Raw genomic sequence first — 15,585 nt, forward strand, 5'->3', positions numbered from 1 at the left:
TTCGTCGATTCCTAGATCCGCCAACGAAAGTTTGTGATTTTCTCAATATAATCTTGTACTTAAAGGCTCGCTGATACTCGCATAATCCCATTTCTCATGCGATTGGAAATGACCTTCAAATATTGTACACTGTACTCATATCTGGATGCCGTAGGCCACACGTACACGTACAATTAGTGTTCTGCAACATCTCTACTGTTTTAAGCGTTTACAAGCAAATAAAAAAAGCAAAAGCAGTAATGTAATCACAATTCTTCAAATGTTGGAGGGAGTGACCTTGCGTACCGAATACTCTTTCATTTTCCCCTCGAATCCTGCGTAGCAAAAATAATTTACGAGTATATATGCGTACATAATAATGACAAAGGTTTAGTTTATATTGACTGTGGCTATTGACCAGAGCCGAGAGTGTCACTGCTACTGACCAGAGCCGAGAGTACAGAGCCAAGAGTGTCGTTACTGACCAGAGGCGAGTGTGCGATTACTGACGAGAGCCGAAAGAGTCGCTACTGACCAGAGGCGAGAGTGCGATTTCTGACGAGAGCCGAGAGTGCGACTACTGACCGGAGCCGAGTGTGCGACCACTGACCGGAGCCGAGAGTGCGATTATTGACCGGAGCCGAGAGTGTCGTTACTGACCAGAGGTGAGAGTGCGATTACTGCCAACAGCCGAGAGTGTCACTACTGACCAGAGGCGAGCGTGCGATTACTGACCAGGGCCGAGAGTGCGACTACTGACCGGAGCCGAGAGTGCGACTACTGACCGGAGCCGAGAGTGCGACTACCGAGAGTGCGACTACTGACCGAAGCCAAGAGTGCGACTATTGACCAGGGCCGAGAGTGCGACTACTGACCGAAGCCGAGAGTGCGACAACTGACCGGAGCCGAGTGTGTGTCTTGAACAATTTCACTTCGAATAACTTTCAAACAATACTTCACAATACTTGACGATATATAGGTTTATAAATTATTGCAGTTACGTAAGCATTTTTCCTCGAAACAAAACCTTCTTTTTCACGAAAAGCTTCCTTGTCAGCCGATAGTAGAAATTCGGTCAATGCGTTTGAAATGCGAAACCATATTCATAAAATCCCGGTTGTTTGTAGTTTTGTTTTTAAATATAACTTCCTTTTGCACTCATATAATCATTAACTTAAATGCGGATGTAAACAGCTAATTTGCCAAATCAAGGATGTGAAGATCAGGCTAGGATGTGAAAAAGAACCCCAAGCTATACCCTTAAACTAGTACTTTTATATTAACTACAATATTGTTTAACAGAACATGAACTTTCGGCCACTCTTGGAGTCGAATTTTGTTCGCATTGACGCATATATATATACAATATGTTGCAAGGCCGGTATTCCTAAGACATCTTAATTCGATTTCCTTAGATTTTTTAAGTCACACTGAAAGGAAAATACATGCGTTTTAACATGTATTCAATTAAACGAAAGAAAATAAAGTATTACAGATATTTTATGGATACGGTGTTTGTAAATGTATTATAAATAGGAACCGCAAAGATATATTTACCCACAGCTAGTAGGACATGTTACGTCCTGAATTTGTTTGTGTAGTTGAGGTGAATCCGGCTTAGGCTGGTTTCCTTAATGGTAAGTCTACCTAGAGATAACAAGAGTAATAGGTTCTGCTGTAGGGCATGTACCAACGACCTATGAGTGAAAGGTGGACTCCTAGATCACGGAACAACTGATTGTCATCTCACAACTTGGCTAAAATACAGGGCGTATCTTTGTAAAGGACGTGGACCCACGACCACTTTGGTGATAGGTGGACACCTATACACGGAACAACTGCCCTCCATCTCTCAACTTCCCCACTATACAGGGCTTATGTTTGTAAAGGGCGTGGACCGACGACCACTTTGGTGAGAGGTGGACACCTATACACGGAACAACTGCCCTCCATCTCTCAACTTCCCCACTATACAAGGCTTATGTTTGTAAAGGGCGTGGACCGACGACCACTTTGGTGATAGGTGGACACCTATACACGGAACAACTGCCCTCCATCTCTCAACTTCCCCACTATACAAGGCTTATGTTTGTAAAGGGCGTGGACCCACGACCACTTGGGTGAAAGGTGGACACCTATACACGGAACAACTGCCCTCCATCTCTCAACTTCCCCACTATACAGGGCTTATGTTTGTAAAGGGCGTGGACCGACGACCACTTTGGTGAGAGGTGGACACCTATACACGGAACAACTGCCCTCCATCTCTCAACTTCCCCACTATACAGGGCTTATGTTTGTAAAGGGCGTGGACCGACGACCACTTTTGTGAGAGGTGGACACCTATACACGGAACAACTGCCCTCCATCTCTCAACTTCCCCACTATACAGGGCTTATGTTTGTACAGGGCGTGGACCGACGACCACTTTGGTGAGAGGTGGACACCTATACACGGAACAACTGCCCTACATCTCTCAACTTCCCCACTATACAAGGCTTATGTTTGTAAAGGGCGTGGACCGACGACCACTTTGGTGAGAGGTGGACACCTATACACGGAACAACTGGCCTCCATCTCTCAACTTCCCCACTATACAGGGCTTATGTTTGTAAAGGGCGTGGACCCACGACCACTTGGGTGAAAGGTGGACACCTATACACGGAACAACTGCCCTCCATCTCTCAACTTCCCCACTATACAGGGCTTATGTTTGTAAAGGGCGTGGACCGACGACCACTTTGGTGAGAGGTGGACACCTATACACGGAACAACTGCCCTCCATCTCTCAACTTCCCCACTATACAAGGCTAATGTTTGTAAAGGGCGTGGGCCGACGACCACTTTGGTGAGAGGTGGACACATATACACGGAACAACTGCCCCCCATCTCTCAACTTCCCCACTATACAAGGCTTATGTTTGTAAAGGGCGTGGACCCACGACCACTTGGGTGAGAGGTGGACACCCATATACGGAACAACTGCCCTCCATCTCTCAACTTCCCCACTATACAGGGCTTATGTTTGTAAAGGGCGTGGACTGACGACCACTTTGGTGAGAGATGGACACATATACACGGAACAACTGCCCTCCATCTCTCAACTTCCCCACTATGCAAGGCTTATGTTTGTAAAGGGCGTGGACCGACGACCACTTTGGTGAGAGGTGGACACCTATACACGGAACAACTGCCCTCCATCTCTCAACTTCCCCACTATACAGGGCTTATGTTTGTAAAGGGCGTGGACCCACGACCACTTGGGTGAGAGGTGGACACCTATACACGGAACAACTGCTTCTCACTATAAACTTGGCTACTATACAGGGCTTATCTTTGTTAGGGGCATGGACCCACGACCTCTTGGGTGAGAGGTGGTGATCACCTAAGTCACGGAACCACTACCTCCCATACCTCAACTTGGCTTCTATACAGGGTTTTTCTTTGGGGCATGGACCCACGACCTCTTGGGTGAGAGGCGGACACCTTAACCACGGAACCACTGCCTCCCATCCATCAACTTGCACACTATACAGGGCTTATCTTTGTTAGGGGCATGGACCCACGACCTCTTGGATGAGAGGCGGACACCTTTATCACGGAACCACTGCCTCCCATCCATCAACTCACCCACTATACAGGGCTTATCTTTGTTATGAGCGTGGGTCCACGACCTCTCGGGTGAGAGTACACGAAACCACGGACTTGGGTTCGGTGCAGATCTTATGAAACGCAATAGAGTATCTGCATGTATGCTGAGTAAGCCAACAATTATTACAAGGCAGGAGTGGAAATATTGACCACGCGCAGTTAACTCATCATGAAATTAGAACCATCATTTTACTGATAACGTACATTCGGAAGATTTTAACAGCTTTTGAAATGTCCTTTATTTCATAATCCGGGTTCTATTTTTAACCTCCATTCATGTCCTAGTTTTGCAATGACGTCTCATTTATTTAAAGCTACACTAATTATTATCATTTGTTAGGTAAGGTGTACAAGTGTAGAAAATAGTGGCAACTGGCCAACATTGCGGTCATTTTTATACACTTCAACTGAACTCTTACTTGTAAAGTCTACAAACTGTACTCTGTGCACTTAAACTTAGTGCTTGTCACTTAAAAGTTTTTTTTTTTCGAAATTAAAAGTGATTTAAGTACATATTCAGTTGCCCTTTCATTTCCAACGTTAATTTAGCCACTAGAAACAGTTTAGTCAAACCACAGTCTCATCTGTACGTCATTGGAAGGAATTAATCTTCCGGCCAAATACTAATTAGAGTACAACGTCTTGTGGCAACGGTAAATGAATGAACGTAACTAACAGTAACATTGACATTGCGGATACAGTGTTTTCATTCAGTGGTTCGAAACATCTAAATAACAGCCCTGCACGTATGCATATGACAATATAAGTTGTCGTAATATGGGTTTCCAGTGTCCACATTCATCAACTCCATACGCTATTTTACACAATGGGCGATGAACATAATTATCATATACAAGGATGTAGCGACCTCCACATTCTACCCTTCCCCATTGCGTTTCGAACAATCCCTCATTATCTACCCCCCCCCCCCCTTGCGTAACGAATACTCCTTCATCTTCTACCCATTACTCTACCAATTTGCGTACTGAATAATCCTTTATTATCAACCCCTCCCCCCTTTGCATACCAAAAACTCCTTCATTTTTTACCCATTACTCTACCCATTTGCGCCATGAATAATCCTTCATTATTTTCCCTTCCCCTTTGCATACCGAATACTCTTTATTTTTACCCATACCTCTACCCATCATTTTCGCACTGAATAATCCTTCATTATCTATCCCTCCCCTTTGCGTGCCGAATACTCCTTTAGGCTCTAACCTCCCACCTTTGCGTACCGAACACTATTCACTATCTACCCATACCCTTGCGTACAGAATACTCCTTCATGCTCCAACCTCCCCCCTTTGCATACCGAATACTCATCCATGCTCGAACCTTCCCTCTTTGCGTACCGAATAATCCTTCATGATCTACGCCTCCCCCTTTGCGTACCGAAAACTCCTTCATGTTATAACCTTCCTTCTTTGCGTACCGAACAATCATTCATGATCTACCCTCCCCCCACCCTCCGCGTACAGAATACTCCTTCATGCTCTAACCTTCCCCCTTTGTGTACCGAACAACATTCATGATCTACCCTCCCCCTTTAAGTACAGAATACTCCTTCATTATCTAATCTTCCCCCTTTGTGTACCGAACAACATTCATGATCTACCCTCCCCCTTTGCGTACAGAATACTCCTTCATGTTATACCCCCCCCCCCCCTTGCGTACCGAACAATAATTCATTATCTACCCCCCTGCGTACAAAATACTATTCATGCTCTAACCTTCCCCCTTTGCGTACTGACTACTCATTCATGCTCTAACTCTCCCCCTTTGCGTACCGAATACTCCTTCAAGCTCTATCCCCCCATTGCGTACCGAAGACTCCTTCATGCTCTAACCTTCTCCCTTTGCGTACAGAATACTCCGTCAGTGTTCTACTTGAATCCTGCGTAACAAAAATTGTAGCCGTTTTGGGATTCTGCATACCAAATTTCTAGTGGCTGAAATCTGCATAAATACTTCTTGGGTCGTGAATTTTGTTAAAATCAAATATAACTTTAAGATAACAAAATCCACGAAAAACATGATTAGCATCTTTCAATGCACGGAACAATTATCCGGGTCAGTTTCTAGGAATAAGGACGTCCTGTACAACCAATCTTAAGTACACTATTGTCCCTGATCTTCAACGGTTACAAGCAAATTGAAAGAATCATGCAAGATGTTATGAAAGTGACCTCGAGGGTCAGGTTCATTTTGCTATCGCTGACATCCCTCCACACGGCCCGCCACCCCCTCCTCACTCCGCCTTGCGACCGAATATTGCTTTTAAGTTCGTCCCGAATTCTGCGTAATACCGAATAGAGCCACATTTCGCGTACTACCCGATTTTGTGTCACGTATTCTCCTTAGACATCGTATCTAAACGTGGGTTACGCCCCAATGAACCCACTCACACAAAACACTCACATGGTAACGTGTAATAAAACATAATTGATTACGTGACAATATTGCTGTTTTCAATGTTATTGTTAATTGTGTATCAGTATATTAATTGATTATGTGGAAAGGGAAGTAACTTAGAAAATATGTAGTGTTTTATCGTGATGGATTCCTTCCCTTCCATACTAAAAGTCGTTCATAATGACGTCAAACTCGATCATTTCCCCTCTTAGCCAAGTCGTTTATTATAACGTCAAACACGATATTTCTCCCCTTTGCAGCAAGTCGCTCACAATGACGACAAACAAGATCATTTCCCCTCCGCGACAAGTCGCTCATAATGACGTCAAACACGATAATTCTGGACTCGCTCTGGGGCATGTCGCTCATAATGACGCCAAACACGATCAATCTGGACTCGCTCTGGGGCATGTCGCTCATAATGACGTCAAACTCGATCATTCTGGAGCTTTGGGGCAAGTCGTTCATAATGACGTCAAACTCGATCATTCTGGAGCTCTGGGGCAAGTCGCTCATAATGACGCCAAACACGATCATTTCTGGACTCGCTCTGGGGCATGTCGTTCATAATGACGTCAAACACGATCATTCTGGACTCGCTCTGGGGCATGTTGTTCATAATGACGTCAAACTCGATCATTCTGGAGCTTTGGGGCAAGTCGCTCATAATGACGTCAAACACGATTATTCTAACACGAGCAGCTACAGTTCTTATTATAGACTGGCTACAAGTGTATTTCTTGTTGCCATTACAGGTGTAAACTCGTACTGCGACGTTCGTCTCCCAACGCAAGTCATGAATAGGGATTTTTTTTACCCCTTGTGGATAAGAGGCGGCAACTTTACCCTGGTTGTCAGTGTTGAGAACCTCTTGGGTGAGAGGCAGACACCTATTTTCCCTATGTGGAGAAGATCGAACCAACAATTAACCTCTTGGGTGAAACACACCTACACCCCTGGTGCCAGTGGTCATGAGTGAACCCACAACTTCTTGGGTGTGTGGGGGATTAAATCCACAAAATATTTGGTGAGAGGGGGACACCTATACTCATGGTACAAGGGAAGGATATTAAACACAAAACCTTTTAGGTGTGTTTTGTATCTGACCACCAACCTCTTGTATGAGAGGCCGACACCTATACCCCTGGTGCCAGTGGAGGGGATCAAATCACCAAATTCTTGGGAGAGAGGCCGACTCCCACACCCCTGGTGCCAGTAGTAGTGTTAAACCCATATCCTCTTGGGTGAGACCGGGGCACCTAAACCCCTATAACTAGTGGAGAGGATCAAATAAACACCCTCTTCAGTGAGAGGCAGACACCTATTCCCCTGGAACCAGTGGAAGATTCAAACCATCAACCTCATGGGTCAAAGGCAGACAACTATTCCACTGGTGTCAGTGATAGGGATTATACCACCAACCTCTTGTGTGAGAGGCGGACATCTATTCCCCTGGTGTCAGTGATAGGGATTATATCACCAACCTCTTGTGTGAGAGGCGGACATCTATTCCCCTGGTGTCAGTGATAGGGATTATACCACCAACCTCTTGTGTTAGAGGCAGACATCTATTCCCCTGGTGTCAGTGATAGGGATTAAACCACCAACTTCTTGTGTGAGAGGCGGACATCTATTCCCCTAGTGTCAGTGATAGGGATTATACCACCAACCTCTTGTGTGAGAGGCGGACATCTATTCCCCTGGTGTAAGTGATAAGGATTAAACCACCAACCTCTTGTGTGAGAGGCGGACATCTATTCCCCTGGTGTCATTGATAGGGATAATACCACCAACCTCTTCTGTGAGAGGCGGACATCTATTCCCCTGGTGTCAGTGATAGGGATTAAACCATCAACCTCTTGTGTGAGAGGCGGACATCTATTCCCCTGGTGTCAGTGATAGGGATTAAACCACCAACCTCTTGTGTGAAAGGCAGACATCTATTCCCCTGGTGTCAGTGATAGGGATTAAACCACCAACCTCTTGTGTGAGAGGCAGACATCTATTCCCCTGGTGTCATTGATAGGGATTAAACCACCAACCTCTTGTGTGAGAGGCGGACCTCTATTCCCCTGGTGTCAGTGATAGGGATTAAACCACCAACCTCTTGTGTGAGAGGCGGACATCTATTCCCCTGGTGTCATTGATAGGGATTATACCACCAACCTCTTGTGTGAGAGGCGGACATCTATTCCCCTGGTGTCAGTGATAGGGATTAAACCACCAACCTCTTGTGTGAGAGGCGGACATCTATTCCCCTGGTGTCATTGATAGGGATTATACCACCAACCTCTTGTGTGAGAGGCGGACATCTATTCCCCTGGTGTCATTGATAGGGATTAAACCACCAACCTCTTGTGTGAGAGGCGGACATCTATTCCCCTGGTGTCATTGATAGGGATTATACCACCAACCTCCTGTGTGAGAGGCGGACATCTATTCCCCTGGTGTCATTGATAGGGATTATACCACCAACCTCTTGTGTGAGAGGCGGACATCTATTCCCCTGGTGTCATTGATAGGGATTATACCACCAACCTCTTGTGTGAGAGGCGGACATCTATTCCCCTGGTGTCATTGATAGGGATTATACCACCAACCTCCTGTGTGAGAGGCGGACATCTATTCCCCTGGTGTCATTGATAGGGATTATACCACCAACCTCTTGTGTGAGAGGCGGACATCTATTCCCCTGGTGTAAGTGATAAGGATTAAACCACCAACCTCTTGTGTGAGAGGCAGTCATCTATTCCCCTGGTGTCATTGATAGGGATTATACCACCAACCTCTTGTGTGAGAGGCGGACATCTATTCCCCTGGTGTCATTGATAGGGATTATACCACCAACCTCTTGTGTGAGAGGCAGTTATCTATTCCCCTGGTGTCATTGATAGGGATTATACCACCAACCTCCTGTGTGAGAGGCGGACATCTATTCCCCTGGTGTCATTGATAGGGATTATACCACCAACCTCCTGTGTGAGAGGCGGACATCTATTCCCCTGGTGTCATTGATAGGGATTATACCACCAACCTCCTGTGTGAGAGGCGGACATCTATTCCCCTGGTGTCATTGATAGGGATTATACCACCAACCTCCTGTGTGAGAGGCGGACATCTATTCCCCTGGTGTCATTGATAGGGATTATACCACCAACCTCTTGTGTGAGAGGCAGACATCTATTCCCCTGGTGTCATTGATAGGGATTATACCACCAACCTCCTGTGTGAGAGGCGGACATCTATTCCCCTGGTGTCATTGATAGGGATTATACCACCAACCTCTTGTGTGAGAGGCGGACATCTATTCCCCTGGTGTCATTGATAGGGATTATACCACCAACCTCCTGTGTGAGAGGCGGACATCTATTCCCCTGGTGTCATTGATAGGGATTATACCACCAACCTCTTGTGTGAGAGGCGGACATCTATTCCCCTGGTGTCATTGATAGGGATTATACCACCAACCTCTTGTGTGAGAGGCGGACATCTATTCCCCTGGTGTCATTGATAGGGATTATACCACCAACCTCTTGTGTGAGAGGCGGACATCTATTCCCCTGGTGTCATTGATAGGGATTATACCACCAACCTCCTGTGTGAGAGGCGGACATCTATTCCCCTGGTGTCATTGATAGGGATTATACCACCAACCTCTTGTGTGAGAGGCAGTTATCTATTCCCCTGGTGTCAGTGATAGGGATTAAACCACCAACCTCTTGTGTGAGAGGCAGTCATCTATTCCCCTGGTGTCATTGATAGGGATTATACCACCAACCTCTTGTGTGAGAGGCGGACATCTATTCCCCTGGTGTCAGTGATAGGGATTATACCACCAACCTCTTGTGTGAGAGGTGGACATCTATTCCCCTGGTGTCAGTGATAGGGATTATATCACCAACCTCTTGTGTGAGAGGCAGTTATATATTCCCCTGGTGTCATTGATAGGGATTATACCACCAACCTCTTGTGTGAGAGGCAGTTATCTATTCCCCTGGTGTCATTGATAGGGATAATACCACCAACCTCCTGTGTGAGAGGCAGTTATCTATTCCCCTGGTGTCATTGATAGGGATTATACCATCAACCTCTTGTGTGAGAGGCGGACATCTATTCCCCTGGTGTCAGTGATAGGGATTATACCACCAACCTCTTGTGTGAGAGGTGGACATCTATTCCCCTGGTGTCATTGATAGGGATTATATCACCAACCTCTTGTGTGAGAGGCAGTTATCTATTCCCCTGGTGTCATTGATAGGGATTATACCACCAACCTCTTGTGTGAGAGGCAGTTATCTATTCCCCTGGTGTCATTGATAGGGATAATACCACCAACCTCCTGTGTGAGAGGCAGTTATCTATTCCCCTGGTGTCATTGATAGGGATTATACCATCAACCTCTTGTGTGAGAGGCGGACATCTATTCCCCTGGTGTCAGTGATAGGGATTATATCACCAACCTCTTGTGTGAGAGGCAGTTATCTATTCCCCTGGTGTCATTGATAGGGATAATACCACCAACCTCTTGTGTGAGAGGCAGTTATCTATTCCCCTGGTGTCATTGATAGGGATTATACCACCAACCTCTTGTGTGAGAGGCAGTTATCTATTCCCCTGGTGTCATTGATAGGGATAATACCACCAACCTCCTGTGTGAGAGGCAGTTATCTATTCCCCTGGTGTCATTGATAGGGATTATACCACCAACCTCTTGTGTGAGAGGCAGTTATCTATTCCCCTGGAACGAGTGAAAGATTCAAACCATCAACCTCATGGGTCAAAGGCAGACACCTATGCCCCTGGTGTCAGTGATAGGGATTATACCACCAACCTCTTGTGTGAGAGGCAGACATCTATTCCCCTGGTGTCAGTGATAGGGATTATACCACCAACCTCTTGTGTGAGAGGCAGACATCTATTCCCCTGGTGTCAGTGATAGGGATTATACCACCAACCTCTTGTGTGAGAGGCGGACATCTATTCCCCTGGTGTCAGTCATAGGGATTATACCACCAACCTCCTGTGTGAGAGGCAGACATCTATTCCCCTGGTGTCAGTCATAGGGATTATACCACCAACCTCTTGTGTGAGAGGCAGACATCTATTCCCCTGGTGTCAGTCATAGGGATTATACCACCAACCTCCTGTGTGAGAGGCAGTTATCTATTCCCCTGGTGTCATTGATAGGGATAATACCACCAACCTCTTGTGTGAGAGGCAGACAACTATTCCCCTGGTGTCAGTGATAGGGATTATACCATCTTGTGTGAGAGGCGGACATCTACATTCCTGGTGCCAGTGCATCATAAATATCATAGTATTGTTTTTCACACAGGAATGTTAAATGATCTATACATCTTACTCACAACTTTAAACTGTTTGTTGCTAGAAGCTCTACCAAGCTTGTCTAACATGTTCATTGCAACATAAAAAGAATTTTACCTACATGTATATTCTGTGATTGTTTTTTCGTATAAACGAGAGACAAAAGGACTTATACATGGTTTTAGGAATGTTTATTATGCAGATAATTCACATACATTTTACATTTTACTATTACAACCACAAGCAAAAGGTGCACAGATTCAAAACAATTATTAGTAGCTGTCAATATGCAAGTTAACAATTACAACAACAGCAATGAGAAAATATATATAAAAGAATTACTGGTGATATTTTTGGCAAATATGAATTGATGCATTGCTCTTTAAAAGTTCAAAAAAACTGAATGACAAACATGACTAAAATCAAAATGAACAATGACACTGACTAGACAATTTAGTTTCTTATTTCCTGTCATAACGCTGTACAAATCGCTACCTTCATTCATTTCAAAATATAAACAAACATTTTCTCTTTCAAAAATATCATCAATTTGGGTGTTTCAATGAAAAATTGCTGATGAAAAAGTGCTAATATTTAAAATGAAACACATTGATATAAAAATGAAGAAGATTTCATTTCAAAATTTTGGAAATAAAAAAAATATGAAAATTACATGTTAATATAAATATCAAAGTACAAGAAATCTTTACAATACACATAATGCCCCCAAAACGCTAAATCATAATGTAAAACAATAGTTACAGAATGGCCCACCAAGTAACCCAAACATTTTAAGGTCAAGGTCACTAGCAGATTTTGAGGGGGACACATCCAGTGCGCCCCCACTCTCAATTTATTCAAGTTTAACATTTCTGTTAATAATCCGAGAAATAATATAAAAAGAATATACTTGAATGCACTTTTTCAGACTAAAATGCCTCAATCTCTCCTTTGGAACCCCCTGAAGCCCCTGTTAGCTCATTGAAACCATGTATTGTTCATATTTTTGGGGAAGGGGGCATACTTTGTAAATTTCACTCCCAAAAAGCGCCTACTCCAACACCAAATCTTTAAACTGTCCCTGAATAGATCTATGGTCACAAGCAATTAGAACAATCTTATGGAATTCACCCATCACCCATATTTGAGGCCCAAATAGCAGATTTATACAGATATCTTTTTAATAACCAATGGCCATAGCCTATAGTGTGTTGATCTGCAAGTTGATTTTATTACACCCTCACAAAGTGTGCTGCAATTATGATCATGGAGGCCCTCATAGTTTATTTATCCAGATATCTTTTAAGTAACCAATGGTCATGCCTTATTGTATGTTTATCTACAACTAGATTTTACCTTGGTCTCAAAAACTTGTGTACTATGAAGGATGCTTTCAATCACAACAGTGACACTAAGGGGAATGCAAAACGGAAAACTATTTTATGGTTATATCCTATGGTTACTTCCCTTTAACCAAAAAAATATGGTCAACATATTCAAGCCTTCCATAAGACACTAGCTATCATGAATTCCGGTTAATATATTCCATATGTTGTCCACTTGACTCCCAACAATCCGCTCAAATTGAGTTATGCAAGCTATAGTTTCCTAGATTTGCAACACAGCCTTCAAACTAATGAATAAGTAATGCCACAAGCAGGTTTGTAGACGCAATGCTTACAGATTAGGTCAGAATGTTTCAGCATTGTTGTTCTTTAGGTCAGCACACGAACAGTGAAATCTGTCGAACTTCACAAATTCATCTGTTAACTGACCAATTGTTTTCATGAACAGATGAACCACAATACTATAATATTGAATCTTCACTATTTTATTTATACATACTCCTGAATGAGAATCTGGCTGAAGTATCAACAAAATGAATGCAATAGAGCATGACTGGTGCACTTGTTTTCGAGAAAAATAAGTGCATGTAAAAAAATGTCAATTATTTTTAATAATTCAATTCACAATATAAACAGTCTAGAAACTTTTTGACTTCCAGGGTTTAAAGGTTTTAATATCGCGCATTCGGTGCACAGCATATTTCACTCAGCCACAATAACTAAAGAATATCTTTAAAATTCTAATATTTCTTCCCAAATTTGAACACACTTATATTGCGTCGCAAAAAAAAGTTTTGAAAACCTGATTATACCATATGCTTGCTTAAGGTCTTTGACAATATACTCCATTGAGTACAAAAATACACTTTACTTTTAGTGTCCTTTTCTCAAAGTCAAATGTTACCTAACACAACATGTCGATGATAGATTTTTATCTCCATCTTGAACCTTATTTAGAACCTAAAAATTTAACCTCCAAACATCATAGGGGCGGGATAGGTTTGGGAATCCTCCCTGAAAATAATATTGGCTCAATGTAGCCTAAATTGGTGCATTCTTGGATTATGTATGCGCCTTGACAGAAAATGTGGAAATGAGGAATTTCAAAGAAAAACTAGGGCTCAATAAGGATTTTTTTACACTGTTTAAGGAATTTCAGCAAAATTGAATCATATATTGTTTTAAAAAATAAATAATTCAAAATCAAAGTACTATTGTAGAATATTTTCCTTAACAAAATTATGATGGCATAGAGCTGAAATGTGAGAATTTTGTCCACAGCATAACTAAATCGTGGCTACAAGATTATAAGTATCTTCCATGGCTGAGTGTGTAAGATTCATTCTGACCCGAGCGTAGGGTGTTTTGCGGAAACGAGGTTTACCGAAACAATTCACACCTCTATGCCAGCATACAAAACAGTTACAAACAGACAATAAAATAAAATAAAATATTATTAAATATATACAATATGAATCTCTTTTATACAATTTAAAATGTTCATCGGAATAATGAGTATTTCTCAAAACAGCAAATATGTTAAAATGGTATTTTGTTAAATAAATATAATAAATATAATAAACAAAGGTACAAAATGAATAAATCATGCAATAAACTGAACAACAAATATTGATGGATATATCTATGGGATGTTTTTTCTCAAAAAAAATGAAACAAAAAATGAGGCAAATCTCATTACTGTGTAAAATAAGTAATGAAAAAAACAAAACAGAAAATTGTTAAATTGGTACAAACATTAAAATAAGTACAGCAAAATACCAAATAAAGATTTCCAATCTCATCTGGTCTAGGATAAAATGTATAGTCCAGTGACTGAAACTAGTCATGCAAGTCATTTGACTCCAATTGAGGTCGAAGCAGAAATGCAACTTGGTCACAACTCCACCTAATTGTCCTTGTCATAATAACTATTTTGAAAGTTATATGGGTGTTAAACAGGGGGAAACCTTGTCGCCACTTCTGTTCATTATGTTTATAAATGATATGTCTACCCATATATATGATGATGATGCTGATACTGCGTCACTTAACGAATTACAGATATTCCTTCTGTTGTTTGCAGATGACACTGTTTTGTTTTCATACTCTGCTTCTGGCCTACAAATACTCTTAAACAAGCTTCATGATTATTGCAAAAAATGGAATCTCACTGTTAACACCTAGAAAACTGTAGCAATGGTTTGCAAATTGGGAACTTGAGTTGAAAACATTGATATATTTTACAATAATAATAGGCTTACTTGTGTATCAAAATTTACATATCTAGGAGTCACCCTATCTTTAAATGGCAAATTTTATCAGTCGCAAACGGCTTTAGCCGACCAGGCATTAAAGGCTATTTATTCACTGAATTCACTTTTTGACGTTGTGTCATTGGGGATAAATGAAAAACTTAAACTATTTGACAGCATGATCATGCCTATATTTAATTATGGAGCAGAAATATGGGGTTCTCATAAAGCCCCTGACATGGAAAGAATATATTTAAAATTTCTTAAACAGGTATTAAAGGTGAGAATTCAAACCACAAACGCTTCTGTTTATGGTGAGCTTGGGAGGTTTCCCTTAGATATTGCACGTAAAGAGCGAATTCTGAAATATTGGTACACAATTTTAACCAAGCACCACGGTTCTTTGGTACACGAAGTGTATTGGGATCAAGTGAATAATAATATTCGTGGGTCATGGGCATTAGAGGTAAAGCAATTGCTTAATAGTTTGGGTTTTAGCTTTTATTTTATTTTTATTTATGTGTCACAGGGTGAGAAAAGTGTGCAGCCAGACCGGGGCTCGAACCCGGGACCCCTCGCTATCAGGGCGAGTGCTCTACCGACTGAGCTACCGGACC

The 15,585-nt window shown here is 42.4% G+C and overlaps 1 non-coding gene across 1 annotated transcript; it reads right to left on the bottom strand.

The window, feature by feature from the left end:
• Positions 1–15,512: 15,512 nt before the first annotated feature.
• On the bottom strand, positions 15,513–15,585 carry Trnas-uga (transfer RNA serine (anticodon UGA)). The gene has a single exon. It is a non-coding gene; the product is annotated as a tRNA-Ser (tRNA).

Source organism: Mya arenaria, chromosome 17 (assembly GCF_026914265.1).
Source record: "Mya arenaria isolate MELC-2E11 chromosome 17, ASM2691426v1".
Classification (NCBI taxonomy): domain Eukaryota; kingdom Metazoa; phylum Mollusca; class Bivalvia; order Myida; family Myidae; genus Mya; species Mya arenaria.